The following is a 26029-nucleotide window of genomic DNA, read 5'->3' on the forward strand; positions in this document are numbered from 1 at the left end:
TTTTCCTAGCCTCGTGCTCTAACCAACTGAAAGTCTTATCCCTAATAAAAATAAACTATTTTGTGTTGTTGTTTCAGCAGTATAAAAAGAGTTTCAAGTCCTCTAATTAAAAGTCAAAATCATTGACAAATGAGAACAGGTCACCTATACTTCAGCAAGATCCTGCCCAAGAGGCAGGATTTGTCTTGAGTACATATTCACCCACTTATAACTCTGATGTTAGTCTTCAGCCATAATTGCACACACATCAGTTTTCCCTGTTTTAAGTTTGCACACTTATCACTTAACTGCTGCATGACTCACTATGTGCCTTTGCATGCAAGTACCCATTTTTTTCCAAAAATAAAGTATCTCCATGAATGAAAGTAGTATGCTACGTACATGAAAGCAAGCATTGCCTTTTGAATGCTTCTCCATGAGCAGCTGACAATAAATTGAAAAGAACGTGATGTTCTTTCTGCACACATTCATAACATACACTTTTCTTCTTTGGTAAATGGGCATTTCTATAAACAGGAGAAGAATTAAGGACACTAAAGTGTATGCATGCACAAATGACCAAATAATAACATAAAATCAAGGACATGGAAGCCCTAATTTTAATTTTTTTATTAAAAGCAATTTTTAGCAGTGCAGAGTTTTCCTTGCTCCTAATATTAATGATTTGTCAACCCAATATATTTTTATTGACTTTAGGAGGCTAATAAGAGTAACCTTTCCTAGGAAGAAAAGATTTTCTTTATACATGGAAAGAAATAATTAGAAAGAATTTCAGTCTTTTTACATGAGGCTCATGGCAATCTATTTAGGAAATATGGATTTTCAAATAACAGCTAAATGGTTTCCTGGTGAAAGCAAATAAAACATATGGAAACTATTCTAAAAAACATATTAGCATATTCACACTTCAGAAGTCATTCAAACTGTACAAAGTTACACAAAGGCACATAGCATCACATCAGCTATTTCAGCACACAGCTTTAATACAGGATTCAGCTGTATAAAGAAAATATAAACTACCATCCAATGCAATAATAGGGAAAACGGATCGAATGTACATCAACATCTTTGAAATCCTCATTTAAAAATAAGTTTGCTACTTCTATTTCAGCCCACCTTGGCCAACTTAATGATCCTGCAAAGCAAAAAGTTTCAGTAAAATATGTACTGATACCAGCACTGTGGCATTTGGCATCATTTGGGCTGGTAAGAACCACAACAGACAGCAAAATTTGCAACAAAGACAAAAATTCCTCCTGGATCCCAGGAGATCCATTCCCCTGATGGGCCATTGGTGCTGATAGTAGCAAGATGCTGTTCAGGAGTCTTTTCCTAGAGATGAGTCTTAAAAAGGGAAAATTTAAAATTTTGTCTTGGTCCCAATCAAGACATTTTTTTAACAATAAAGCTTTTTATACAGCTGGATAAATTTTCAAAATTGTTAGTAATATTTCAAGAATCATAAAACTAAGAAAAGCACTACTATAAAATCTACTGACCTTGCATTACTCTTTAGGTTTTCATACTAATTCTGAATAATGTGGGAATTTATGTTCTCATTTCATTGCATAGTCCAGGATGGAATGAAATGAGAACACAAATTCTTAAATATACAATATGTATTTGCTTACTTCACAGATTTATGATAACTGCTTAGATCTGTTTAACTACATTGTTTTCATTCCAGAATTGTGCTGGGAATTGACAATCAAGCAATTGCCTTGATTTTCACGTCACATTTTGCTGGTCTAACTTTATGGTCAGCACCAGCCATAAACTGGGGCAGTTAGGGTCAGGTGTAGCTCTGTACACCACAATCAGACTACCAAAGATTACAGTTTCTAAGAGCTAAATCCTATTCTTTATGTAATCCATCAAATCATACCATTGCAACAAGTCATACAAAAAAAAAAAAAGGCGATTTTTCTTCCTCAAATATTTTTCAGATCACTGAGCTAGATAAAAATGCGTGAATGAGAAGCATATAATTTAACAAAGGGTTTAGGGCTTGTTGCTGCCAAGTGAAAGAATTTCTTTGACTTTTAAAGTGAAAATATTTAGTATAAAGCTTATTAACCAAGAATAAATTGAAAACATAAATTCATAAAATTAATAGACACAGGTGACAAACATTCCTTACTGAGAGTAAATCTCTACAAAGTGAAAGCTAATCTATCGAGTATAGCTCAAAAGAATAAGTATTCTCATTAAAAGCTTGCAATTTCAAATTTAGCATTTGTGTACTTATTAATTTAGGAAATTACCCCAGCCAAGAGAAGTTGTTTTATGCAATAAGCATTGCTCTGACTGGTCTCTGAAACAGGGATTTTGACACTCATTGCTTTTGCTCAATGCAGTAATGATCTCTAGGGAAAAAAAGCAGAAAAACTTGGCAGGCTTAGTCTTCATTGTAGAATTAAAATTGTATATCAAATCTTTTCAATAATCCCTGGATCTGCAACATAATCCTCATTTACATTTAACACTGCCAAGGCAGGTAAAAAGGTCAGGAGCAGCCCAAACCTATGCTATGTGCAGCTCTCAAAACCAACAGCATTATTAAGTTCGAGAGAAATGACAGCTTGCTTTTTCAAACTGCACTATATTCCTCAGATCATCTAAGCTCAGAGCGCAAATATGTCATTCACAAACTCAGCAGCTGGAGAACACCAAGGAGTGCACAGCTTGAGCAGGACACCAACTGGGCCCAAGTTCAGTGCTGGAAAAATATCAAGATCATGGCACATCTACATATCCTTTCTGTGTGATTAAAGGCAACTAACTACTAGGGAACACACCTTTTTATTTTCCAGACAGTTTCTCTTAATTCCTGTAATCACTAAGCACCAGGGCTTCAGTAAAACATCAAAAGCCCACTCCCTCTTTGGGGACCAGTTAGCTAACCTTTGCTAAGAAGGCACTACTCAGTGTAAAATTGTTGTGCAAAAGTTGAATAAATGATGAATAATAAACAGCCAAAGGCTAGCAATGGCTGTGAATTTAATCATGTGGTATCTAAGGATTTTTCCTTAAAAAGTCAGATGCATGTCATATGTGACTGTTCATACCTTTCACTGTACCAATCAGCCTTCCTTAAAGACCCTCTACTGTCTGCACTGGAACTTTTCTTCTGTTCCCACTTTTACTGCTTTCTATACAGCTCCTGCAAAGGAGAAGAGAAACCTCAAACTGGTAACTCTTCCATGGGTTTCTTAATATATTGCAAATAATGGCATGGTATTAGGGGAATTTTCTTTATTTAGCACTAACCTTCCAAAGATTTAAACTCATGAATTTGCTGTAGTATGCATGGGTCAATACAATTCCTCTGAGTCAGATTGCAGTGAGGCTGCTTGTGCACCCCTGAAGGATAAGAAGGGGATAGTAGCAGGAACAAATTAGAAACTCCTTATTCCACCATTACTCTCAAAAGGAATGTTCATGAAGTGATTGTACTGGGCTTTTTAAAAAGTGTCTGAAAACAATTGGTAATATAACCAAATTACATAAAAATTCAAACATTGGCAGTGAAAAACAGAAGGGTAAACAGTTGGCAATGACCTGAGCTGTTTATAAAAAATACAGTTACAAACACAAAACCATGTGGAATTTTCTTCTTGGGGATGGGTGGAGGAATTTTTTGAGTCTCAGTAAACAAATAAACTATTTTTTTACCAAATAAATTATTCCAATACAAACTATAAAACACATATACAATGGCTTGTAGAGCAGCTATAGTGGTGAAAAGATTCTCCTGCTGCAAAGAACAGAAATCCTGCTGAAATTTCAGTTTTTAAGCCATGCGGAGACTAAGGTGGAGGTATGACACTCAGAGGTGGGATTAGTAGTACTTGGGAAAAGAAGACACTCATTCTCTTTCCCAGTGTGGGGAAACACCCTTGGATTTTTAGACAAATTTCAGAAGAAAAACACCCTGGAATGAGTGTTTCCTCTAAGGACAAAGACCTTCAAATACTCCCTGTTCTTCTGCCGATGAGAGAAATGTATACCAGGGAATGGAAGTGAAAAGTAAAACTGTGTATTAACAAAGCAAAGGACAGGGAAAAAGGAGAATTTAATCTTATACAGGATGATGCTTAGACCATATGGAAAGTGACCGGTTTCATCTTTTTCTTGTATTTTTCAATTCAGTGTTTGGTTTGATGCACTTGGCCAATTTGGAAGTGCTCTTGAGAAGAAGATGACCAATTGGAAAGCGATCAACATCATCTTCCATGAGATTCATCCTTTATTTCCGTGAGAAATCTGAGATCTCGTCTTTGTATCTGATTTACAACCTACAGTTTATAATAGTAGAGCCACTCATACAAAAATCATGAATAGTTTTTGGCTCTTGGATAACTGTACAAAATGGAGGCTGTGCCTTCCACACAGTATTTCAAACTCAGAGACAGCTTAGAATGTAAATGGGATTACATGGATAGCTATGGTACACAAAATCAAGTGTAATCAGCTAGTAAAATTAAACTAATAATGCATAATCAGCTAGTAAAACTAAACCTGAGAGGAACAGGATACATTTCAGACAGATGAACTCTTGTAGGGGTTTCTATAGTCCCAAATTCCTGAGGGATCCTGATACATTCAAGTACAGGATGGTTTTGAATAAACTATTCTGTTTTGATAAATAGCAGTCAGAGGGAAAGACAGTGGATTTTCTCAAATACCATGAAGCTCTGGATAGTAAGATTATTGAAGAACAAGTCAAAGTGATATAAAATCAAACCAGGCCTAATGAAGTGATGCGTGTTTCCAAACATTTATAAAGCAAAATTCTGCTTCTTTTGAAATGTAAGTGATGTAGGAAATGGAGAATTAAAAAAAAATATTAAGACAAATAAACAACCAAAATCTGAGAATAACAAAATGCCTACTTGCCATATTTACTGGGACATCAGGTTATCTCTGAGGTTTTAATGAACAGACCTGGGCTCAGATTCTGCTTTGTGCCCCTGAGGGTCCTGGTAGTAGCCTGGGTCAAAATTTCAACTTAAATATCCACACTGTGTACCAGCGAGTGTATGCACTTTGTGAGTCATTAGAAGATTTCTCCTCCTTTTAAGCTGAGAATCGAATTGAACATGCATGTTTGAGCTCCATAATATGTACTATAATCCTGCAAATTTCCATCATGTACATGATAGTACAGGAAATATGTTCTGACAAAAAAGCCAGAATTTAATACAAATTTTGTTCTGTTTCATTAACCGTTGTAGTTTAGTTTTTGCTTTGGTTTAATCAGCTTTCACTGTCTTATGCAAGTGTAAAGAACCGTGGGCTTTGTGATGTTCTGCTTGTTGTTGCAAATCACCCTTCAGTACCACCTCTCTAAAATGCACAACACGATGCTATGTAGTGATGTAGTGTTCTTTCTTCAGCTTTACTCAAGGGATAAAACGGCTGCACCACACCACACTTAGAACAAATATTAGTTCCTTTTTGCAGTAGAGAATTTTTAGGAAGTATTTATTCATAAGGAAGACATAACTGGTATTAATAGTATTTGAGTAAAAGTTAAAATTTGGTGCCATAATCAGTAGTGCCTTTTATGAAAGGCTAATTTACAGCAATCCAAACAATATGCTGATCTTCCAATTGCTTTAACAAAAGACCAATCCTGCTTCACTGGTTTTAATTCTACTTTTCCCCATTGTATATTAAGAGAAAGAAGGACAAAAAATACAAAAAAAAAGAAAAAAGAAAAAAGAAAAAAGAGAAAAAAGAGAAAAAAGAAAAAAGAAAAAAGAAAAAAGAAAAAAGAAAAAAGAAAAAAGAAAAAAGAAAAAAGAAAAAAGAAAAAAGAAAAAAGAAAGCTGCATTGTTTTTAGAGATTTTTTTGAGGTCTTTTCTGTCTATCTATTTACTGACTATCTCCATCACATTTCAAGTCCAGAATTCTGACCACAATAAATTATCTGCAATGCTTGCCAGTCACAAGGCAGTTGATGGTCAGCTCCTTCCATACCCAAGTGGCACAATTAGTCCATGCTGATTTCTAAACCTCTGCTCCTTGATTACTGGACTCTGATGAACATTTATTCTGAGTTTCTTAAGTCTTCATCTTTGTATGAAATCTTTTCCTGTCCAACCCCCAAAAAACTATTTGAATTTCATAAATAGTTTGTTCCAGGCAGCATGGCTTGAGACTCACCCATTACAAATACAATTTACAATGAAAGGACAATTTTGCATCAAGGAGGAAAAAAGAAACTGTAGTCAAGGATAGCCTGGTTTGGGGTGTTTATGTGCAGAATCCTTTACTGAAGTATTTCCATTTTAAGTTTCCTTCTTACATATAAAGCAAGATTTGGAAGACCGCTCAGGGTAGCACTTGTCAAGCACTCCAATCCAACATAGTTTCCTCTGTCTTTATTGTTTCCTGCTAAAACCTTGCATACGGATTCAGGTAGGACTGGGTTTTGAGCAACCTATTGTAAAGCACAGTGTTTCTTCCCACCCTAGGGGGAAGGGGGCATGGAAAAGCACCGTCTTTTAACCCTAATGATTCAATTATTCTATAAACCTTTTTTTGCATTGGGTGACTTCATTTAGCATCTTAGTAGAATTTCAAATGTGTGCAGTACCTTTGTGAAATTTTTTTCCTTCATTTTAACCAGGACATTTTTTTCATCTCTCAATAATCCAACAGCATGATTTGTCTGAATAGAGGCTTCCTCTATTAATACCTTGTGGAGAAAAAACACCTAGTGTTAAACCTGTAGTAGCAAGTTAAAGAACATCCAGGGGCAATTCCAAGTACTAGAGTGCAATTTTCTTTACCAGTATCTGAGCAGTCCCTGATTTTTGTTGTGCCAATTAGAACATCACTAAATAATTCTCATGTGCTTTATAAGATTTAGTAGGATAGAGTAGGACTAAGAAGAAATTTTAACTCCTCTTGTCTTCACAAGCAGTAGATGAACTAGATAAATAATTCTTTCAAGGTAGAAGAGTTGTTTCCCTATCCAAAACTTAATCTAGCCTGTTCCTTCCACATGGAAGGAAAGTTTCCTTTCTTCCATTCTAAGTTTTCTGAGCTTTGTAAGTGAACACAGCCAGTAAGAAAAATTGCTATGTTTGTTATGAATGGGTGGAAGAACACATCTTCTTCAGCTGTATTTTGTGCAAATGAGTTTTCTCAGGGTGCTGAAGCTACCTTAGGTCCTTAAGGGGTACCATATAGTTCAGAAACTAGTTATAACTGAGTTGTGCTTGAGGAAAGACAACACACTCGGAGAAGTGACTTAAACTTTTCTTATCAATCTATCAATAACTGTGTAATATGATTTCATCAGTAATTACAATCCTGTCAGTAAGATTTTTTTTAACTGATAAAGCAATTCCTTATTTTCCCCTTTCAAACAAGGTAATATAAAGTTTGTGGGTTAATTAATTAATTTTAAAATATTTACCGCCTTTATGAGCTTTCATGAATGTTCCTAACAGTTGTTTTTTCTAATGTCCAATTAAGTTTCTGACAGCTGTAAGAGGCAACTGGGTAGACTGGTAACAAGACAAAATTCCACCCATTTTTGATTTTTTCTGCTTATTTTTTTCTGAAAAGGAGGTCAAATTGAGACAATGGATTGAGACTGCCAAAACAGCTTTTGAATATTTAGCCTGAGTTTGGTCCCATGGTCCGCATGTAACATCAGCCACCAGAAATTACAAATTTCCTTGTAGCTTCACTGTTTCTGCCACAGAAAGATGGGTTGATATCTCATGGCGCAAGATGTAAAATCTTAATGTATTGTATAGATTATTGCACCACAAGGAATAGGTTTAGCTAGCTTTATAGCATTAATATTATTTTATATTTATTAATATTATTTCATAAAATCTGGCTGAAATAAATTATTACTGAGTTCTGCATAAAGAAAATACCAGGCAGAGCAAAAAATGAATGCCACTGGATCTGCAAACAAGATTTAATATTGCTCCCAAGTGCTGCAGGGATAATTCCTACAGCAGGTGAAGAGGAATGTTCTTAAGAAAATAAATCCGATAGACTGTAATTTTCTTTACTTTCTGTAAAGTTTTTTAAGTTTTATTTGGTTCATGACTTGTCAAAAAAAATCAAGTCAAGAAAGAAGGCACTGAGAGAAGAAAAAATACAGGGTCATAGTAATAATTGTTTAATTGCATAATTAAGATTTAATAGCAGGCTAGGAAAGAAATAATAAAATTTTCATCTGGATAGACTGTGAGGGTAAAATACTTTCGTCTTTTGCTGATTTTTGTAGATATTTTAGTAATGTTACAGCTTGTCTTTGTCACCTGACTCCAAAATCTTTGCTATCAAAAATAGCTTTTTATACAACTCAAAAACTATTTATTTTATTCCTTTTATTATTTTATTCCAATGATAAAAATATTTTAAAGGAGCTTACAAACATGATAAAGGAAAATATATAAAAGCCTGAAATAGCTCATCAAATGGTTTCACACACAGAATCTGTGCAGTAGTTGTTACCTCTCTTCTTCCCTTAAGTGTAAAGATCTTTTACCATACATTAAATTTTCTTAGATTTTCATCACACATGCACATATAAATAGTTAGCTTTCTCTGTGCCTTTCCTTTATTTTTCTTTCCTTTATATTTCTCCTCTGAAGCCTGTTTCAGAAAGACAAAATCAACATTTTAATTAAAATAAGCAAGACGCACTATGTGTCATGCTGCTCATACGCATCAAATCAGAAAAACTCTTTGCCCAATAACAGCCAGATTCTAGAGACGACCTCCAGGATACAAGACGTTGTAAAGACAACTTGGTATCCTTCAAACTCTCTAAGGATAATTTTCACTGCTTTTAACTAAATGCATATCCCTAAATATTTTCTACACTTTATAGGAGAGAGAAATATTTTGAATCATAGCAGCTTTCAGTTACGCAGACCTAAAACCAGAACTAAAGAGAGTTTTGGAAATATCAACCTTTCAACAAGCAGGCTGATAAAAGCAGATATCTATTAGGATTTAAAATTTCAAAACAGATCAATCATTAATTAGGTGAGGAAGAGAGAGAATTATTCCAAAGCATGATAGTTACAGGATTGTCTGGGCATCCCAGCTGTAGTCCCAGCTCCAATAAATAAGTCAGGATTTCAGAGCAGGTAGGACCAAGAAAAGAAAGTGACAGAACACAATTCAATTCCCTATGAATGAGTTTCCTCAGGTGGCAGAAGACTTCGGCTTACAACCCAAGAGAAGACAGCTGAATTCAGGGTACCAGTAAAACAATGTTTGTAACAATAACCACAATGTACACAGCAAAAGCCATATCATGATTTTATCCCTTGAGGAAATCTATTCTCTTTGAGACAAAATGCCTGAATAGTTTGGGGGAACATAACTCAATTAAACAATCAAATTTCACCAAAAAAAAAAAAAAAAACCAGAAAAAGGAAATCTTATTTATCACACAAGCCTATAGCTAATATAGACAATTCACAAATAAATTTTCTTTATATCTGTGTTTATCTTTTGCATTTATATATAAATATACAATGAAATTAAGGAACAAAAGGATGAGCAAACAAGCAATGAGCAGTGAAAAACGAAGGATGAAAATAAAATAGTTCTGGGCAAAAGAGATTGTTTGGAATAGAGAATGTAGCTCTTTGGAGCATATTCAGCACTGGTTTCAATCTCCTGTGAAATATTTAGCTGCACAAAGTAGCATACATCCCTAAATAGAAACATAACAAGAAAAGCAATATTTCTCTTCTTGGTAACAAAGTGCTTTAACAAGAGTCCCACCAAGGGTTAAACAACTAATGCCCACAGAAAACATAGAGCTTGACTGAAAGTGCACAGAAAGAAAAAATATACCTGTTTATGCTTTCACAAAGGACTTTTCGGTTATAAGGAGAAAGGAAGAGATCTGCAATATGTTTACCAGTATCTGACAAAATTAATTCAATTTCTATGATAACCTATGATATATAAATTTTAATTGCTACTGGAAAGAGAAAGATGAGCTAGTCTAAAGAAGCTAGACACCTATATACATGAACATGCAGAAAGGAGCAGACCATTTAGCCAGAATGCTTTCTGAATTGCTAGAAATTATTTTTTTACACTGCCATATGCAGAACAGATATATCACTACCCAAATCATGAACGCTTACAGCATTATTTCCTTCCCTGACTTCTTTTAGTTTTTTTTTTTCTTTAGTATTTTTCCAGACTCTGAAACTTACCATTACAGATGTACATTTAACTTGCTTAGCAAAGAGTTTAATAAACACAGAACCTGCCAGATGAACACAGAAAATTTTTCAGACACTCAAGTACTCACACTGCTTTAATTCAAACATGACTGTCATGTCTTGGCATCTTTTCCTCTGTCCTCTGGGCTGGCTATATGTTGCAAAGGCATGGTAAGCTATGGAAGCTGTGCTGTTAACTGGGACTGGTTGCAAGAGCTGCTGACAGAAGGAGACACCCATCAGCACAGTCTGGACCTCACTGCTTTGAATGGACAGCAATAGGTTGTGGAAGACAAGGCCAAGAGAATGAAACTATGGTAAATTTCCATAGCAAGCCTTGTGCAAGGGGCAAAACAGCTCGGTTTCCCACTTTCCTAAGCCTAATGCCTAACATTTTGATTGCTGATTATGAGTATGCTCCACCTCTTCTCAGAGAGAAGAGTTCTCATTTGCTTTAGCAAATCTCGCACCGAGAGGCTGGACAAGGCTGCAAATATCTATTCATTTTGAGCAGGTAATCCTCCTAGTGGCTACTCACCAGTCATTTTACGTACAGAAACTCTTTGTAGACTATCTGCTGTAAATAGAAACACTTTTTTTCCTATCTTTTGATCAGCAATACATCAAAATATTCCATATTGCCAGCTAAAAGCTCAAAGCTCTCCATGTGCTTGTCTAGTCTGAGACAGTTGCTGCCAAAATGGAGCATTTGGGATATACTCCTGGTGCCTTGGTGCTGAGTGTATAACAAGCAGTCACAGGAAAACAGACAGGCAGTTATCTAGACAGTCAAAAAGAGGAAGCTGCCAGAACCACAACACACCTCCAGTGAAAGCGAACTTAACTGACTGAAAGAAGGATTACACAAAAATGCATTGCTACACAATGATCGTGATCTCACAAACTCACAAACCATTTTCATGCAAACCATTTTTTTCTGAAGTAATATAGCTAAAATTTCAGTTCCACTTAAAGTGGTAATATAGAATGCAAATTTTTCACCTGAAGATGTCCGAATTTCTTCCACATCATTAACTGTTTCAGCTTTCTGTGAATCAAATCCAAAAGAATAAGAAAAGACCAAAAAGCAAGATGTGTTTTTGCAACAGGTTTCTTGGCACCATTTCAAATTTTTTTTCACTTGACTAGCATGCAAGAAAAAAAAATTAAAATATTCTAAAATCCTAACTGTCAGAAAAAAAAATCAGTGAAAGAAATGAAGTTGGTTTTTTATTTCTCTCTGAGAGTACTTTCCTGTCCCATGCTGTACTAATTTAATACATTACAGAGAGGATAAGGGTTTAAAAAACTTATTTATAACACAATACACTAGCAATAAACACAGAAAAAGTTTGTTCAGTCCAAAGCTGTTTCAAATTTGAAAAACGTTGTTCAGTAAACTAAAACATAGTGTCTTCACGTCTCTTTTAGATGTCTTCTCATGCTTATTTGAATAAAACTATAATTATTTACATGCATCCATCTTTTGTTCATTTCTCTTTTTTGTTTGTTTGTTTGTTTGTTTAGTGAGCTTTGTTTTTTTTCTTGGCAAAAACATGCATATGAAAATAACTAAGAAGTTTTAGAAAAAAATTGGCAATTCTTACTAATATGCAAATTGACATTCAAATAGCATGCAATCTTTAGGTTTAATAACCAGAGAAAATTGTTGATAGATCCAATGAACACTTGTCCAAAAGAGACCATTTTTTGTCATGTATGTGGTTTAACTCACAGAACTGTCCGTCAAACTACATTTCCAAGATGAGCTGTCTTTAAGGAAGCCAAGAACAAAAAAAAACCAGACTGTTTTTTCTGACAGCACTTCCATACGAGCTACAATTCAGAGCAGTGCTACAACATGCGCAAGAAAGAAATATTTGAACAACAGTAAAGAGCTTCATAAGAAAACTCATGCTTAATTTCATAGGAAAACTCAAACTTCATAACACATTACCAGAATACATTAGCTTGGACTCAGACACTTTCCAGATGACAGCCCACTATGGATGCCTCTCTCCCGGCAATATTTTGTTTAAAGGAAGACCTAAATGATCGTCCTGTGCCAAAAGAAAACCACTGCTCACAATCCATGTGCAGGCTGTGCCAATGAAGTGAGAGGATTCCCCACAGGTCAATTCCTAACAAGCTCTGGATACTGTTTGAACAGAATTCCCAAAAACCAGGTCATACATACAGTGGGAGACCAGCCCAATACCTCACACAGCAGGGAACAGGATCAGATAGCATGATTAAAGCCAATTGGGAAAAATGAGGACACATCTGTTTCTGCAGGCAGTGTTTAGATATGCAGGCATCCAAAGTGCACCTGCAGCCTTTGGCCATTTTGTCCCACAAAATTTGGAGATTGACACTGTGGTGCCAGCATAAAGTCCCTCAGAAAGTGTAACCCACACAGAAGGGCTCTAAAACTTTGTGATCAAGCACTTTCTATCAAATGGATATATGTAATAACCCCACTCCAAAAAATTTTAAATATGTATCAATATATTTATATAAATACACATGGGCATAGGTGCATTCCCTATACACATTAATTTTTTTTAGCCTTCAAGTTGGCTTTGAGTTCAACTGCCTAGGTTATCCTCTTAACTACAGTCTTTCTGCCAGTCTCTATAAGATAAAAAGTAATGAAAAAATGTCTGGAAGGCTACTGTGCATTAAGCAATCACCTCAGCCTTAGCTTAAGAAGCAGTTTTGAACTCGTTTGCCAAGTTTCCAGCTGAGGCTCACATTTTTGCTAAAGTTTTGGGCTTCCTCAGTTAAAGCTGAATTAGGTGTCACATCCACAGGCAGCCAGAGGGCCACTGGAGAGCCACCACATCACACAAGAACTTGAGAACAGCCTGTCATGATTTTGACAGTCCAGTGTTACAGCGCCTGAGTGGGTCACTGCTGGTGAGAGAGACGATGAATCTTGTTTCTTGATCAGAAGGCTGGATTTATTGATATATGATATAAAATACATTATGACTATACTAAATAGAATAAAGAGAACGGTTTGCAGATGCTAGCTAGGCTAAGAATAGAAAAGAAAGAATCTATAACAAAGTTGTGTCCAGGGACTCAGTCCCCTAGCTTGCACTGGTGATTGGCCCTTAATTATAAACATAGAAAATGAGACCAATCACAGAGACCCCTGTTGCATTCCACAGCAGCTGATAACAATTGTTTACATTCATCTTCTGGGGCCCTTTGCTTCCCAGAAGATACAGAAATCTGAAAGAAAGGATTTCTGTGGAAAAATGTCTGCGACATCTCACCTTTCTAAATTGTATAAAATAAAAGAAAAAATGCTGATGTGAAATGAACAGGAAATTCCTTCACCTATAAAATATACAATACTAACAAATCACTAAAACAATCCTACAATCTAAGAAAATGCAAAAAACAATGCAAAGAGAATTCAAGTCCATGCAGCTGAGTTTCAGGAACAGTCCATCAGCTGAAGTTGTTTCTTTTGGACATCTGAGAGTCCTTTTTGGTCCTGAAAACAAACTTGCTGCAAAAGAGTTCCATCAATAGTTATCAAAAAACCATTGACAGTCATAACACAATTTCAAACAATTTGAACAACTTTGGAATGTCCTTTTCTGGCCCTTCAGTGCTTCAGTGCTTCAGAGCTGCTGCCTGCTATTTTCAATCTTTTTTATTTAATTTTAATTTTTTTTTTTTTTTTTTTTATCGAAAAACAAAAGAGCAGCAGCCGAGCAGAGCAGTGCCCGAGAAGGAAAGGCCCTGGGGGCCCTGGCCCATGCTGGACCAGGAACCCCAAAACTGGCCCACAAAGGGGGACCAGGGCCGGTAGGACAAACCAGAACCCCCAAAAACACAAGGAGGCCAAGTGATGGCCCTGGCCCAGCAACCTCCTGAGCCCAACGACCCAGGCCAAACCCATAAGGCAGGCTCTGCATTCCCGCAGGCCTGAACCCTGCTGCCAGCACAAGGGCAGCACGGGCAGTGAGATGCTTCCTTTCCCCAAAACCACTGAGGCATGCCAGCAGTGAGGAAATAGAAGCCTTCCCCAGCAATCCCATCTGGGGTCTGGAGATGTTTATTCCCCACAACAAACCAGCTATGGTCTCCTCCAGCTGTGCCATCTTCCCCTGCACTGCATCGGGTTTGTCTCTCATCCGCCCCGTGGCATCACCATCCCCATCCCCTTCGGGCTGGGGATCAGAGGCAGGGCTCTCGGGATGCACCTGCCCCCCCATGCCACTAGGACGCAGGAGAGGCGGCAGCCTCCGTGGGACAGCAACCGAAACACCACCCCCCAAACCACCGAGCTTGAAAGCCGGCAGCCGGGCTGCGCCCGCACCCAGCTGCCGAGCCACGCCTCCTCCACGGAAGGAGAGACCCCCCGCCGGGGCAGCTGCTACAGCAGCCAGTGGAAGCAGCGGGGGGGAAGCCGGAACCGGGGAGGGAATCACGCTGAGCGTGGGATCCGCCGCGGGCCGCCCCGAGGGTCCCGAGGGTCCCGCGGATTCGGGGCCGTCTCCAACATCGTCCTGAACAAGGACTGTCTTGGCTTGAGGCGGTGAGGAGGCCGAAGGAAGAGGCGGCAGGCACGGCACAGGCAACAGTGGAGCCGGGAGAAGCGGCGGCGGAGCATCGTCGCTGCTTAGCAACAGCTCAGGGGGCGGGGAGGCCGGTGAAACCGCGGGCGGGACAGCCTGGAGAGGCGGAGACGGGATCTCCTGGAGAGGCGGAGCTGGCAGGACCGGAGAAACCTCAGAGACCGGTGCCGCCCCCATGTCTGAAGGCGGAGTCTGAGAGGCCGGCGCTGGCTTGAGCGGCCACTCCCATCCCCCCGGAGAGAGAGAAGGGGGGGAAGGAGAAAACTCCATCTGAGCATGCTCCGGAGCAAGAGTAAAAAAAACTTCTTCGCCCAGCGAAGTTTCAGCCCCCCCCGCCGCGAAGCAGGGCGGGGGGAAAAGCCCAAAGTCATCACCCACCGGCTCTTCTGCCAGGGCCGATGGAAACGGAGCCTGGCCATAACAGTTAGAAATCCATTGAAAACAAGCTGCTCTGCGTTTCAGAAGTGGGAAAAGCTGTATAAATGCTGGGTAGATAGAAGGCAGGACACGTCCCTGGCTCCAGACGAACTGAAAAATGGAGTCCATGCACTCCCAGACAAAAGCATCTAAAGCGTACAGGACATCAGTAAAGAACCCAAAAAACTTTGCCCATCTAAAGAATTTATAGAGATCTGTTTCTGACAAAAAGCAACCATCTTCTCTGCACCAATGTTGCCAGAGGGCAATAAGCTTCTCCTCTGAAGGGGAGAATTGAATCTCTTCTGGCAAGGCATGTGTCTGCCATACAAACAGCCACAGACTACGAAGGGCTGGTTCATCAGGGATAGAAAAGCCCACAGTACCTTTTGAAAGAGTCCAGCTTGCTCTGGCCAGCTCCACAGGTCTGCTGCTCTTTTCCATCATCTTTCCTGAAGGTTTTCCAGAAGAAGGTTCTCTTTGTGGTCAGCCTTGGCTGTGAACTCTGTCCAAATCAGGATCTTCAGTTCTTCAGCTCCTGGCTTGAGTCCACTTCTGTGGTCGCTTCAAAGCAACCATCAAATGCTACACATACAGGATTTTTACCCAGTGCAGCAATTTTGCTCCTCTGGTCTTATCAAATTAATTTTTGCTCTGACACGAGGGGTCACCAGATGTTACAGCGCCTGAGTGGGTCACTGCTGGTGAGAGAGACGATGAATCTTGTTTCTTGATCAGAAGGCTGGATTTATTGATATATGATATAAAATACATTATGACTATACTAAATAGAATAAAGAGAACGGTTTGCAGATGCTAGCTAGGCTAAGAATAGAAAAGAAAGAATCTATAACAAAGTTGTGTCCAGGGACTCAGTCCCCTAGCTTGCACTGGTGATTGGCCCTTAATTATAAACATAGAAAATGAGACCAATCACAGAGACCCCTGTTGCATTCCACAGCAGCTGATAACAATTGTTTACATTCATCTTCTGGGGCCCTTTGCTTCCCAGAAGATACAGAAATCTGAAAGAAAGGATTTCTGTGGAAAAATGTCTGCGACAGTCCAGCACCAAAACTAATCAACAGCTAACTGGAACTAGAGAAGATATTAGTCTTCACTTGGGAATCAAAGACTTGTACATGTATATTCCTTCCTCCCACCCCTGCCCCCAAAACGTGCATGCATAGAAGCAAGGTGACTGCTCTCCATCCTGGAGGCAGGGACCAATTCCTGATGTGCAGGATGCTGTTCCCCTATCAGCTGCTGGCAGAAGGGGAAGGCAGCCCTAGAGAAACAGGAAATCAGTAGTGCAGAAATACTGAGCCTTAATGCCTTTCCTTCTTCAGTGGTAGCACGATGCCCAACAGGCAGCTACAACTACTTGACGGAAGCCTGTAATCACAAGATATTGCAGTGTAAAAGGGATATTTACAAACAGCCCTCGGATTTATTAAATTAATGAACTGGGCTAAAAACCACCAAATGTCTTTGATGCTTTCACACACAAGAAAAGAAGGAAAATGTGCAATGAATTTCAGGATTACTGTAAGCTACCACGAGAGCCTTTGCAAATATGTGGAAAATGCCACCCAAACACCATTTTCCCCCCTTGTTGTTTGCCCAACTGTGCAAGAAATTTCTTCCTACTTCAAGTGTTATGACATGACACACAGGGAAACAGATCTCAGAGAGCACAACAGATGGTTAGATAAAGAGCATGAACCATGGGAGAAAAATGTGTGTTTAGGGATGTAAAGGGCAACAGATCTTCAGTGAGAAACAACAAAAAAGAACTAAAAAAAATTACTTTCATAGTGTAGTATGAAAGAATTTTAAAAAGAAAAATCAATTTTCACCACTGGCAAGAAATTCTACTCAAGAAGTGTTACCTCTCTACTTTATGAGGGCACTACTTGAGATAGGTCTTTGGATACGGAGAATCACATTTCATTAGTATATGTAAAGACTAGGGAATACAGAACTCTTCATGTCTGAAATACAAGGCAGATACCATGCAGTCTGTCTCTAAATTTTTTCAGGTAAGATGCAGGAGAATTTCACCAATATTGATTGTTCATTATTCAATGCTGACCTTTTCATGCAAGAGACATGTAAATATTATTAAAAATAATAGCAGAGCTTTAGAATTTTAGTAAAGTGCATCCCCAGGTCCACATTCATGAAAACTTTATCTTATCATGCTGTGTTTTTCATTATACAAGTGCAATAGTTAAAAAACTCACTAAATAAAAATCTCAGACATCTTATGAAAAAGCCATGGTTAGATCTTTGGCGATGCTATGTAGAAACAAGAGCACTGTTTGAGCCATTTTTCCATAACTTTGTGTCATTTATTTCCATTTTGGTTTTGTAGAGTTCACATAAAGATGTACTAACCCGAACACTATAAAAAACTCAAGCACTACATTAACGCTAGGAACCAATGGAAAAAGTAGAGCCAACTATTGCCCAAGTAAACGTCTTATTTACCAAACAATGCAATTTTGTTATTCATAACAGTTTCCTCCAGAAAATCTAAGTTAAATTTGCTAAACTGGGATGGCAAGGTGCTGTGTACTCTTGAATGCTCCCAACTCACCATTCAGCATAGCTGGGTGAAACATAAATTCAATCCCCATCTGCCTTGCCAGACTAAACACCCAAAATCCACTGGTAGTGCTGTGGGAAAGCCACACATGTGGCTTCCTTACCTCTCTTAGTGTTCCTGTGCTTAAAACTTGACTGTGATTCAAGCAGGAGTTGAAGGGGAGAGCAAGGGGAGAGGTGAAGGAGAGGAGAGTAAGGGAATCTCCACGCTGGAGATCTACAGCCTGAACACGGTTTCAGTTCTCTGACCCTGAGCTTTGCAGCACTCCCTCAATACAACTGGTTTTACTGTGGATCTGGGAATTGCAGAATCATCCCGCAGCAAAGAGCTTCTCAAAGAGAGTACTGCATAAGAGCAAGGGGATAAGAAAATTCCAAGTCTGAGTGGCACTGCAGGTCTTAGCTACATCAATATCCTGTGGTAAGAGGCTTTCAGGTATGATGGTTTTATCCCATTAAATATTTTAAAAGTCAACACTACTAGTGCATATAGACATTCTAATTTTTAATACTGATCTGCAATGAACTGTTAAGCTAAATGACAAAGCCATTGAACTAATTGCAAATTTTGATGTATTTAATATCACCAAAAGCAGAATAAGCACACAATCTGGCTTCAAGAAGCTGGAATGGCTACAACGCAAAGCCTGTAATCTGTGAGCAATTAGAAGAAACTGAACAGAGACTAAAAACTTGAGCTTTAACAAGTACTGCAACAGCTCAGAGTTCCTTGGAGTGATGAAGGATGTTGCATCACCAATCAACAGAAATTATAACTTTCTTGCTTTCTTCAATAAATATGTGTTTAGCAATAAACAGTGTCTTCAAATGCCAAACAAAATGAAATATGCACTTTAAATAGGAAATTCATCTGATTGTGATCAGGTATATGTGTATTCTCAAAAGCAGAAAACCAATTTTCTTGAGTTAAAAAAAAAAAAAAAATCCACAACATGAAAGATCTCAGGAACAGAAAAATTTCTAGTATCTGGTTTAAAATGTCTTCAATATTTTGCAGTACTCACAAATTCAGGTTAGTATTTTTTAATTAGGGCTGGAAGGCAGGAAATCTTGTATTTAGGGTTTAAAAAATTCATAACATATTCTGATGTGGCAGTTCTACAAGATTTGTAATTGCCATCTTCCTCTGGGATCTGCTCCTTTATGTAAAACGAAGCTTCTTGCAGTGATTCCATTCATGCATATATTTTTTTACATCTGGTAAATGATAATGGATTAGTAATATCTCTTTTTTGAATGTAGAACTAACTGTATTTTCATCCGTTAAATGTCTCTTTTTCAGTTATCTTTTATATTCCAGATAATTTATCTCTTGAGATGCACTCCTTTCCTTCAAGAGTTTTTTAAATTTATACCATTTCCTAGTTCTTTTTAGTAACACACCAGCCTCAAACCAACAGAGTGCTGCTCCTTGATACCCAAATTTTATTGAAGCAGTAACTAAAACTAGTATATTTTATATTTCTTGAAGATTTGTAGCTAGACAAGACAATACATTTCCTTGGAAGTAAAAGTTTGTTAGCTGGTGTTGGCTGCTAAACACATAGACATGCTCACCATACACTTCTAATCATTATTAAAGTTTTATTAAAAATCTCCTTGACTCTGTTGGGCTTGTTGGGAAGTTGTCATGTGTGCAAATGTTAACCTTCTTAGAGTCTTCTTGGAACAGGTATTCCAGGGAAACAATTTGAATCACAGCAGGCAGTTTAAAAATTGCATTATCCCTGAGAGTCAGATAATAACTTATACTCAGAATCTTAGGTTTCTCCCTCCCTGTTTATTACAGAGTTCAACTGAATAAATTTTTGCTATACACCATCTGAAGGGGTTAATTGAATTAATTTTCTGTTATTCTAAGATGGATGATTACCCACATGGATCTCTCCTTCGGACACCTGCCATGGCACAGCTCTTTCAGAGCTCTTCTCTGCAGCAGCAATGGTACAAAACAACCCCTGCGATTTCAGCAGAATGCAAAATTACAATAGTAAGCCTGGGGACAGAATAGGAGCTAATTAGTCAAGGGAACACCTCAAGAGTTTTAAAGTTTAAAAGGCAGCCAAAAGCAGGTTTACTGGGTTAGCAATTCTCTCTATTATTAACCACAATATAGCTTGTATAGAAAGATTTCTGGGAAATTACAGCCAAAACCTTATACATAGACTTTTTGCAATTCATCCTATACTGAGCTATTAAATTGTATAGGTTTTCAAATCAGGAATTTTTAATGTTTGTACCATTTTAAGATAAGGTATTCTAAGAATTTAATAATAATATATTTTAAAAATATTTGCATGAAGAATTTATTTTCAAATATATTATCTATAGATATATAGATTTACATCATTTTGTAAACTTCAGAGGAGGGGAATTTGCAAAATCAGTTGTGATGCAATTTAGAACATTTACATGCTAATTCCTTGATCTTTGGCTCTTCTTAAAAGTTGAATTACATATATTTAGCCAAGAAGTACATTGTATGGTAATCTGCTGAGGTTTTATAACCAGATGGATTATGTTTTCTAGTTAAGCAGACACAGGACAGCAAATCTTCTTTCTTCACAATCACTCCATATACTTCAAGATGGAGCAAGCATGTATGCTCTGTCAGATTTCAATTCATGATGAAACAGTTTGTGTTTATGAATATTCTTTTTTTTATGAAAAGCATGAATTAGAAGATCACTATTATATGGATGGAAGAATAAGCACTGCCATTTAATTTAAAGTTCATTTCAAGCAAAACAAGCTCAGTGGTAAAATAACGAGATTTAATTTAACTAGGTTTGCTTGTAACCCTGAAGAGATTCATGTGCGTAAACAGCAGTCATCATCAACACTGTAAAACAAAGCTTCCAAAAGTTTTATCCCCTGACAAACTGCTATTTTGCTCAGTGTATTCATATATGCTATGAAGACCACTACAGATCATGGAAATAAGGCGAGTCATGTTTGTGTAAACACCTGCAAACACACGGTGTGCCACATGCTCCACTATGAAGCTTCACCCCAGTAGCTACCACTGCAGCCCAGGGGTCAGTGCTCTGTCTGATCCTGTTCCTTCCTGATCCTGTCTGCCCTAACGAGCTGGATGATGGGACAATGCGCATCCTCAGCAAGCTTGAGGGAGGTGCAAAGTTGGGAGGGATGACTGATAGAGCACAGGGCTGACACAGCCCGAGTGACCTGGAGAGGAAGAAGAAACAGGCTCACAGGAGCTTCATGAAGTTCAACAAGTTGAAGCACAAAGTCCTGCCACTGGGGAGGAACAATCCCAGGCACCAGCACGTGCTGGAACCACCTCTCTGGAAAGCAGCTTTGCAGAAAGGGAGCTGGGGACAGAAAGTTGAACGTGAGCCATCACCATGTTGTTTAAGTAAATGTTAATGGTATATGTTGTCGTCAGGATGGGAGAGGTGATCCTCCCTCTTTATTCACTGCTGTTGCAGGCAAACTTGGACTACTGTGTCCAGTTCTGGGCTTTCAGTACAAGAGTGACAGGGACATTCTGCACAGAGTCCAGTGAAGGGCCATGGAGAGGAAGGAACTGGAGGATTGCTGGGAGGCAGCTGTAATGCTCTAGAAGGCATCATAACCCATCAAAGACTTCCAAAGTGTCCTATGTTCCACAGTATTTCAGCATCCAGGACCTGGGGAGGTACATGGGCATTCCCACAGCCACCTCCAGCAATGCACTGTAGTAACAACTACATTCTCAAATTTAAGAATTAATAAAAAACATAATCCCTTTAAAATAAAATAAATTTCCTAATAAATTGTATTAAATTTGCAGATAGTACATAATTTCAGATCACAATCTGCCATTTGCTTAACTCAGTTGTATAAAATAAAATGTGATTTTTTTTACAGAGTGAAACTGACTAGAAAAGGACATGATAGAAGAGAAAAAATAACATCTAAGTGGAAAAATAAATTTAAGCCCTTCCCAACATCTATTTTAAAATTAAATCAGAAATTCATAAAAGTGCTGCTAGTTCTGTACGTACCTAAGATAGCATAAAGGATGCATTTTGTTAAAAATTTTTCTTTTGTGTGAGGTTAGGGAAACACATGAGATAATTAACTGAGAGTAGAACCTGCTAACTGCAAAATGTGTGATGCAAGCATCAAATGTACCCTAGCCGGGCCAAGAGAAAGAAATAAGTTTTCCCTGAACTGAAGTTAAAATTATGGAGTGTCTTGAGAACTTGCCACAGGAGCTGAGTGAATAAAGTATGAACATACATTGTGAGTCAGCAGCAGCAACGGCGTGGGGAGGGTCCAGGTCAGCTCAAGTGCCCCTCTCTGTCACAGACATCTTTTGTGAAAAATACTTTCTTTAGGATTTTTCTCCCTTCTGAGAAAGCTGTGGCCTCAGCAACAAAGTGTAAGCAATGGTTATCTGCTGCTGTGGAATGTAACAGGTGGATCCGTGATTGGTCTCCTGTGGATGTTTGGATTTACTGACCACTCACAGCAGAGCTGGGTCTCGCTCTCTGCTGAGACACAGAACTTTGTTAATTCATTCCTTTTCTATTCTTAGCTTAGCAAGCTTCTGAGAATTTTTCTCTCTATTCCTATTAGCATAGTAATAAGGTAATATATATCATAAAATAATAAATCAAGCCTTCTGAACATGAGGTCAAGATTCTCGCCTCTCTCTTCATTCTGAAAAGCCCTTGCTAGCCCTGTAACACCTGTCTCTTCATGCACACACTGGACACTCATGTCACAGGATGTTTCCACAGCTGTGAAGCAGACAGCCATCCCCAACACCAAGGTAAGGCTGAGTTTTGATTTGGAGTTGGTGCAGTTGTAGACAAGCAGCTGCAGCTCACCTGTTGTGGCTGCTTTGTGAGGGGGAGGTGGCGTACCCTTGTATGACACAAAGAGATGCACCAAGCCAGGAAAACCCAGATGGCTCCTCCTAGACAAATAACCACTGCTGATTCACATGCCTTTCAGACAGCAGAGGCATAGAAAAGCAAAGGTTTGTGGTGAGAATACAGAATGAAATTCTTTCTAAGGAAAATGTATAAAATGTGAACACATTCCCTTTCTTAGTTATTAATAGGCCCTGGTTCAAGGCAATGACAGCAAAACTGACACAATAATGACAGCTTTCCAAGGCTTTCTGGCCAAGGCCCCTTAAACATGACAATGACTAATTCTTCCAGCTCTATAATTCTCTGACATGCCACCAGGGAGAGAGCAGAGCTGCCTATTGGTATTCTGAGTATTGCTTCAGCCAAAAAAAAAGACATCTACAGCTTTTACTGCCCCCAGGCCTGCTATCACAGAAGATACTCTTGTGACATAGAGAATATGCACATGCTTTGCCCTTTGGATACCAATAAATTCCCTTTATCCTTTAAATATTAGGGAAAAGGATCAGTAGATGTATTATAAAATCTCAAGTGTTACAGAAAAGGGTGCAACAACAGTGGAAACAGTTCAGTTACCTCACAGTAAGTTAGAATTGTCTGAGACCTTACAAAAATTTGTTATCATTATTGCTGATATTTATGGGCAAAGTATAGGCTCTTGTCCCTGGTCCTGCACAATGCAGAACTTAATTACAATAAGCCTTTGTGGACAAACTTCAGAACTACAGGTGCTGGGCCAGCTGTGATACAAAAACTCTCTCAGTGACTGCAACAATAATAAAAGAACAGTAAATAAATTTAAAAATAGGTGAACTTTCAAAGAATATATTTATACCAAATGAAAAAAGCCAGAATTGTATCTCACAGACAGAGAAACAAACACTGGTCCAATACACCTAGAAAGTTCTGCAAAACCTAATATTTACATTGATTTAAGCACAAAGCAAAACTAATGAAAGAACCAAAGGAAAGAAGAAAATATGCCTGAAAAAAATCAAGCAAACACAAAACAAACAACCACAGACATATATATATATATGCCACAGAGAACAGGCTGCAAAAATTGCACAGAAAGGATACAGAAAGAAAATGTCAATCATGAAGAGTTTTAGTCTAACAGAAATTATCTTCAAGAACAGAGAAAGAAATTGTAAATTTGTAAACAAAACTATGGAGTTTTCCATCTGCTTAATATAATTTCACATCTAGTAACATAAATCTGAAGTGTTCTGCCTTAAAAAAATAAGTTGAGATTATTTATTTAAAGGATCATTAAATAAGTGAGCTGTTAGAAACAAACATTTTTGCACTTATCTTTCTTTACAGTACATTAGATTCAAATTCAAAGAGGTATTTTGATTTTAAGTAACATAAACACTAATTGAATTAAAATATCACTGATCAGGTTCATAATCATATTTCTTAAAATTTCTATAATGCTGGAAACTTTTTGAAGAAACCAATAAATATTTTTTACCCAAATAGGCACATTTTTGGCTTGTTGAATGAGAACAGTTTTTCAAAGAAAACATTGCTCTGAAAACATTGCCCTAAATTCTCCCAAGATCACTATTATTAGCATGGAATTATCAATAAAGCTGTGTCCCTCACAGTCTTATTTTTGTCCGTGTTCTCATTAAAATCCATACCTTTTTCCTCTAAGAATGTGAACTGAGAAGGAATGTATCAGGAACCATCCCCCAAATGACAAAAACTGGTAACATGTGTTTTATGAAGTGTTTACAATGCTGAACCTTTTCAATCCATAAATGCCATGCACACTACATAACCTTCCTTTCATCTGTCTGTAAAAAACAAAAAGAAAGAGCTTCTATATCACTTTCCTTTCTCTATCCAGGATAAGTACAGATGGTAAAAGTCATGGAAAAGATAATAAACCCAGCTGATACAATACAAAACAGAAATGCAATCAGCATATTGAGTGTTTTGCAGTTGATGCGATTGGCTTCTGTAGCACAGTATAAATCCTTTCATGGCACTTGGAGTCCTTGCCCAGGGTAGAACTATTAAGTCAGACTTTTGTTCACAGCAGCTGCCTGGGAAAATCTCCCCACACTACCCAGGCCTCAGCTTTTCACCATGGGTTTGTTAACACAGTTACAATAGTAAAGACTGAACCTCCTCTTTTCCCAGCAGTGAGATATACCGTACTATAATGGCAATTGACATTCAGTGACAGTGCTTGTACACTACCTAACGAGACTGGTAATGCACCACCACCTCACAGAAATGCTTTCTTTAATTGCTGCCAGTCTGGCCTTCCTCTCTAGAGGTTGAAATCATTTAATGCTGGCTGCCAGGGAAATAAATTCTGAGGACTAGACGCTGGCATCTGAAAGTTTGGACGGCAAGAGTGGACCTGGGAACAGAGAGCACAGCATAAAAGAAGCAACTCTGTCACCCTGGAGATTTAATGGAAAATATTAGTGCCAAGAAAGATGGCATCAAGTGTTCATTAAGTACTGGAGAGTACTAAAGAGAAGTACAAGAAAGCAGATACTAATGGCCCCTTCAGTATACATTTGTCCTCAATTCACCTGCAAAGACACCCTGTCTACAAGTTTTGATGCAATTTTTGTTGATCTAAGGCATAAATATGACCTCATTCAGATTCAATAAAATACAACACAGTAACAGAGGCCTGTTAACAGGTGAATAAAACTATTAGTCTAGCATGAACAACTGTGTGACAGCAAAGATTCAATACATTTTTCTGTCAATTAAGTTATGTACTTCTTCCCAAATGTGCTACCATCTTATGTATTTTCACCCACTCTCTTGACTATTTCTCATCTCCTTCTTGTTGAGACTGTTTCTCAGTCAAATACTCAGAAGTTCAGGATTGTTATTACGCCATCAGCTTCCTGTAAAACCCTCAGGCACAATACTAATTTTTGTTTAACACTGAATGATGTACAATTCATGACAGACCAGCCATAAAAATACTGTATTATTAATTTTCATGAACAGTAAAACACATGAAGCACAGGATAGGAACTAGATTATCTTTAAGGTCTCTTTCAATTCAAGCCATCCAATTATTCTACGAAACCCACACTTTCAGTAGCACCACGTCCTAAATTCTAGTAAAATGAAGGGAATTCAAATGCCTAAAATCCTTCTGGCTTTATTAATATAGATTTATGGTTTCAAACTTAATTTTGACTAGTTTTCTTTCCCTTCTACTCTTTATACTTTCAGAAGAAAGAATTTGGGGGTCCATGAAGAAACATAATAAAC

Source organism: Melozone crissalis, unplaced genomic scaffold (assembly GCF_028551555.1).
Source record: "Melozone crissalis strain CALT ecotype California unplaced genomic scaffold, PUWL_Pcris_2 ptg000005l_1, whole genome shotgun sequence".
NCBI lineage: Eukaryota > Metazoa > Chordata > Aves > Passeriformes > Passerellidae > Melozone > Melozone crissalis.